This window comes from Melitaea cinxia, chromosome 1 (genome assembly GCF_905220565.1).
Source record: "Melitaea cinxia chromosome 1, ilMelCinx1.1, whole genome shotgun sequence".
In the NCBI taxonomy this organism is placed as follows: Eukaryota; Metazoa; Arthropoda; class Insecta; order Lepidoptera; family Nymphalidae; genus Melitaea; species Melitaea cinxia.
Window position 1 is genome coordinate 12073540 of NC_059394.1, and position 7060 is coordinate 12080599.

Here is a 7060-nt window from a genome sequence, read left to right on the forward strand (position 1 = left end):
AAACCTAAGAACATAATTCCCGTTAATGTATTTTATTTAAAGTAGCAACATAATAATAATTAAATTTTATTCGACCTTCGCTAATAATATATCAGTCTCTTAAATTTTCTGTGGAATATGCTTATCTATGATATTCAACACTAGCTTTGAAGGTAAAAGCCATTACGAAGCCCGTATGGCACATAATAAACGAGATAAAGCGATTTTGCGGGTACACAATTGGTGACTTTCGCAGGAAAAACAAAATGCCAGCGTTTTGTGTGATACGTGTTGATAGAAAAGGTATTAAGAAATCTTCGTAAAAGGTTTTAAAAGCTTTTAAAAATTTATCAGCATACCCTTATTCTACTTAATTTATCATTTACTTTCATTAATTTAAAACCGATGCAAAATTAAATTCAAAACGTTATACATACAGTAAGTAGTGTTAACATATTTTTAACATAAATATACTAAAAATAATTATGGTCCAAAAAATACTTTGTAGCTACACTTATAACTAATGGATAGATATTTTCACATATTGATTCTTTTTTGTAGCATCTGTTTCACCAATTATTTCGTACTCAAAGCGAGGCGCCTTTTTGTTCCAAAGCTTCCTTTAACATCTGTGTTTTATGTTAATAACGAAAATAACGCATCATTTATTGCTGCCGATTTCATAAAAATTTGTGAACTCAGCTTTTGAAATATGCAAACCACGCAGGTATGTAATGAGGTGTCAAACTATGAATTTATTAGACTCTATTTACATTTACTCTCAGTGTAATCAGTCGTATGTAAGCCATTATTGTGTAATCAAGGTAATCAAATCACGTTATTGTTAGCTTTCAGTCATTGCAGTACAAACACGTTTATGGAGTAAACATTGTTCACACAGTTGTTGAAGTACAAAACGGCATATATAATGATGTTATACAATCAGTTTAAATTTTGGACAAACAACGGGTAACAAGACGCAGCTGCACGAGTTGAACTAATTTTACCCAGACATGACAAGGGTATTAGTAGGGATGAGACCCTTTTTATAACTCAGGTTACTGATAGGACTATAAGCAAAAATCCGGTTTTAATGAAAGGTTATATGTTACATTGATGAAGCTGTTTAATCGTTATCTTTCTTTTCCTCACGAGTGTGTAATTATTTTCGTCTCATTATGTGCATAATGAAAGATTCTTTTTGTGGCTTTATTAAAGTAAATTTAATTTATAATCATATTAAATATGAATATTAAAAAACACATAATAAAAAAACTTATGGCATATATGTATATTTTCACAAAGTTACATAAATGTATTAATATTTTTTAACTTTTTGAAGTTAAATAAATGTTTGCTGTATATTTTTAAACCAAACCTGTCCTGTAATTGATCCCGGCTGATATCAGATCATCTTGTGTAAAAGAAGATTGGTACAGAAATACAGGTAATAGTTGCTGTTAACTTCTCTGTGTCTCCCAACCCAACAACATCAAAATTATAATATTACTAGCTGTGCCCGCGGCTTCGCCCGCGTTTTAATCAGTGAGTCAAAAAGTTTTCCCGGCAAACTTGCCACGATGTCCTTAGATGGCGAAGTGGCTTCTTCCGGACCGGGACAGATATAATATCATAAATAACGGTTCGTTATTAAACAGGTTTGTTATTTTTGTTGGCGTCCTGTCGTGTTGGCGCATTGGCGCGTTAGCACGGTGGCGCATTGGCGTGTTGGCGTATTGGCGTGTTGGCGTGTTGGCGTATTGGTGTGTTGGCGTGTTGGCGTGTTGGCGTATTGGCGTGTTGGCGTATTGGCGTGTTGGAGTGTTGGCGTATTGGCGTGTTGGCGCATTGGCGTGTTGGCGTGTTGGCGTTTTGACGTGTTGGCGTATTGGCGCATTGGCGTGTTGGCGTATTGGCACATTGGCGTGTTGGCGCATTGGCGTATTGGCGTGTTGGCGCATTAGCGTGTTGACGTGTTGGTATGTTGGAGTGTTGGCGTGTTGGCGTGTTGGCGTATTGGCGTGTTTAAGTTAAGCGGACAGTAAAAAAAATGTCGATGTTTCCGATTTTAGTAATTTTCCAATATGCAATGAATCAAAACTAATTAATGAAAACTATTGCTAACGGGCGTCAGATGTAGCCCGGACGACGACCACTGACTACTGCGCTCAGTCAGACGTTATACACATTATATAATTTATATGTAGAAAGCAGGTAGAGATAACTCTAGAAGAAGTCTCTTCCAGCTAATCTGCGGTAGTTGTTTTATTTATTTTTTATTTTATTACTGGACTTTCATTTGGACAAAATATCTGTGTTGTTACGGCAATAAAATATATAGCCGCCCCCTATCTTCCCGTGGGTGTCGTAAGAGGCGACTAAGAGATAACATAGTTCCACTACCACCTTGGAACTTAAAAAGCCGACCGGTGGCGGGATAACCATCCAACTGCTGTCAAACGCCCTTAGCAGTGGAATATCAAAAAATCCGTTCTTAGCGGACGTTTACTAACTATAATCTACCTCCCTGCTAAATTTCATCTTTGTCCATCCTGGATGGATGGACCATCGAGCGGTTTTTGAGTTCTCGTGATGAGTGAGTCAGTGACCTTTCTCTTTTATATATATAGATTACGATGCATTATTTGGACTCCTTTTCACCATCTACGAGTATAGAGCATACATTTTAAATTTTGTCTCTTACTTTAAAAACATAGGCCTTTCATACAAACTTCCGACCCCCGTTTTGTCTTTTACGTCCTATACAAAACCTACTTGCCAAATTTCAGATTCGTGATGAGTGAGTCAACCTACCATCCCCCGTTTTAACCCCAAAAGGGAGTTCGTTTCTAAAGACACATTATTTGGACATCTTCTCACCATCTATAGACCATACATTTTAAATTTCAAGTCTCTTACTTCAAAAACATAAGACTTTCATACAAATTTCCGACCCCCGTTTTATGCCCTTAGGGGTCGATTTTCGTAAAATCAGTTCTTAGTGAATGTCTACGTCGTGTAAGGAAACTACCTGCCAAATTTCAAGTTTGTAGCTGTTATAGTTTCGGAGGTTTCGTGATGAGTGAGTTAACCCCGTTTTAACTCCAAAAGGGAGTTGATTTCTAAAAATACATTATTTGGGCACCTTCTCACCATCTATAGAGCATAATTTTAAATTTCAAGTCTCTTTCTTCTAAAACATAGGACTTTCATACAAACATCCAACCCCCGTTTTACCCCCTTAGGGGTCGAATTTCATAAAATCCGTTCTTAGCGGATGCCTACGTCTTATAAGGAGCCTATCTGCCAAATTTCAAGTTTTCAGGTGTTATAGTTTTGGAGATTTCGTGATGAGTGACCTTTCGCGTTTATATATATTATAGATTATAGATAATTGAAATGGACTTTTCTAACATCCCTTTGTCACAACACACACTACAAAATGCTAAGACTTTTTAAGTCGTAGCCGAAAAATTCAGAATGAGATTGTGATGACACTTTAAAAAAAAACGAACAAAATAACGCCATTTTATCCATTTTACGATCTACAGTTTTTTTTTATAGACTACTAGGCACATAAGCGTACGGGGCCCACCAATACTAAAAACATCGCAAGCGCGTTGACGACCCTATGCTTCGGATTATGAGCAGGATCTTTCCCACTGCACACTACCCCCCGTTACAACTACAATATTTATATGTATATATATTAAAATTATTTTAACAAATCAAAGTCGACTTAAAAACTTGAGTCGAGTTTAAATATGTTTACGCTCCATCTTGCATTGCTAATAATATTACTTCTTATATACAATTTTCACAATGTGTGTATATTTTTTTACGTATATAATAATAAAAAAAATATTTTCTTATAATTATATATATATTTTGTTTTTGACTTGTGTCACTTCCATCCACATAGCTAGCTATACTTAGATAAAGGCAACGCCTTTCTTAAATGTTTGAGTTCATCTTAAAAACAATAACACAAACTTACATACTATTGTTAAATTTTTGTTTTCTAAGCTTTTAGTTCTTATATAGTTTTAAGTAACATCAAAAACGGAGAAGGCTCTCAATTCGAATGCATTTTTATTACATCATAACTTTTTATTGGGCGTATTGATTTCTGACTGAAGCTTCAACACCTTCGGGGCTTCTAAAAAAGCCGCTGATACGATAAAAATTGAACATCTTTTTCTTGTGTGTGTGTTCGACAAACATCTATATGGCTAATACAAATATTTTTTGTGTGTAGTATTAGTATTCCAGAGTAAATAAGAGGTTCGTATACTGAAATTGCTTTAAATGGCAAATATGGACTTATATATGCATAATTACGTAAAATAATTATACAAATATGAGAAAAAAAACTTTGTAACTTAATTTCTAAAGAACTACTCGCAGCTTCTATTTATGTATTTATTTATTTAAGCCAGATCAGAATCCAAAATCTAATAATATATACATATAATTGTAGTCTATTTTGCGAAAACCGTATAATATATGTATATCATTAAAACATGGAGTGGGTGGCATTGTTTAGAAATTTACCATTATAATAAATATTCATTAATAAAAACATGATTGTAGAGTACTTGGGCTCATTTTTTTTAATATGTTTTTGATACATTAATAGGATACAAATATAAATAGACATGGACTATTATAGAAAGCCTAATAAATGTCAACATTTTTTACTATAGTACATTCATCTACATAGAACCATTTAGATAGTGTCGGCGACAAAGCGTACCATCCAACCGTTTCGCTATAAATTAATTTTTTCTGCGCATTTTTTAAATATTTAGGACAATTTTGGTGTCTATTTAAACTTCTGACATAATTTATTGGATATATTTTAATACAAAATCGAATAAAATCAAAGCTCTTGGAGAACTTATGATGTGATTTTTATTTTATTCCTAAATATTACTGCTAAATTTTATTCAAATTTAATGGCTTAGTTAGATTTGTATAGATATAGGTAGATAATAAAAATAATTTTGTATATGTACACTAAATTTATACTTGTCAATACGTGTCAATAAAATGGCTTGAATTCACCCTTATAGCCTGCGCGGGGCGAGCACAGTGAATTATATCATCAGAAAGCGCCAACTTTTTGTGCTGAGATTAACTGCGTATTACAAGCTTAAAGTATGCCAATGAGGGGTGTTTTCTAAACTTCTTAATTAGTTACGAAAGGTTTTTCTTACGAACGCCTTTTAGGGAGATAAGGAATTCGTATTTAAAATAAACACCGCCAAGAATGTCTGTATTGAAATATTTTGTTGAAACTTTACTAAATATTCCCATACTCGTTTTTATTATAAAACTAAATTTTCTATTACTTTAATCCACGAGAGATTATATTTTAGTAAATTACAAAGAATCTTTTCATTCACTTTCAGTTTACGTAGATGCCAAGATGAATAAATATTATTAACTATGCTTTTAAACGAAATAGCTTTAAGAAAGGAATATTAAAACAAAGGAATGCTTTCAATGCAATGTTCTCTGGATCTCTGCTGTAGCCTTATCATAAAGATATTTGTAGTTTCTAGGAATTTAATTAATCCAAACCATACAATATGATTAAATACAACATTATAATTTACATACTTTGAAGTAATTTTATTAATAAACTTTAGTTTAGGCGTTTCACGAACTTCTTCAAAATCACATTTCAATCATATTCAAATAGAAATCAGAAAATTATTCGAATATACAATTCCCTCTCAAATTGCAATCAAAGATCGTTAGAGCGGTTAAACAAGGCTTTAACTCGTATTACCAGTATCAAACGCTTCTCGCCTTTACGGAAACAGAGATAATACCAACCGAAATGGTTCATCAGTATTCAGCGGCGAAGCAATTGAAACTGCGGTAGTGCTCGGTCCTCCCACTCAATTTTCCTTGTTCCGACGGCTCGAGTTATTTGCATCACAAAAACACAATGTCGAGGGAACGCAAGACCATTAATCACGCGTAGCGAACTTCAGCGCAGTCGTGAATAGCGTCAACCACACGCGAATGATTCAGACGTTTCACTATTCTGATCGAAGGCGACCGACGTATTGCGTGATGTGTGCCGTTTTTCCTAACAAAACGATGAATTCATTATGTTCACCAACGAAAAATACAAATCGGCTATTTAGTCGTTTTCAATTACCACTGCAATGTAGAGTTACCTACGATAAACACCGTATAAATATAAGGTACCGTTAAAATAATTAGTAGCATTTATAAGTTTATTCTATTAATCTTTATACCATTTAATATTTATATAATAAAAGAAAAAAATCCTTTAAAAAGTACTAATAAAATAAGATCAGAATCAAATAACAACACCCGGGACTAGTCAACTAGGGCATTCTGGATCAGACATGAGAAGTGATAAACATTAACAGTTAAAGCACAGGTGCTTAATTTATGATATGTATAATTTATTGAAACCATACTCCACCTTAGATGTTAATATTCCGACAATCTAGGGTTTTTCCCTCTCTTAAAACTTAGTTGTATGCAAAACACAATTATATATGGTTGACTAGACTTACTTATGTAACCAAAACTCCAAGAGAAAATCAGCGTATTATGTTAGCTATGAATTTGGTTATAATAATTAGTTGATAACATTTTCATAACAATATTAACATTTTCAAAATCCTCATTCGTCTTTTACTTTTGTATAAAAATAAGTAAATTAAATTTACAGAAGAGAATATTAGAAATATCTGCGAATACTTTGATATTTTTTCTCAAAGTACCTTACAGAGAACTATTTTATTTGCTTTGATATTGCTTCACGACTCATTCATTCTCAAGAGAGACTTATAAATATTAAATGAAACAAACATATTTTTACTAAACATCTACGAAAATGTTTAAAATATTTTTAAAACAAGTGTTAAAACATGATTTACGTGTTGTTATTTCAATAGATATTATTACTTATCTCAAAAAAGTAAAATAATACAGGTAAAGTATGGTTCTATTACAGTTTGACACAGAGTTCATAGATTTAGTAAAACTTTATTTACTTTCTATAAAAATCGTCGTTAAAATAAAGTTTGAT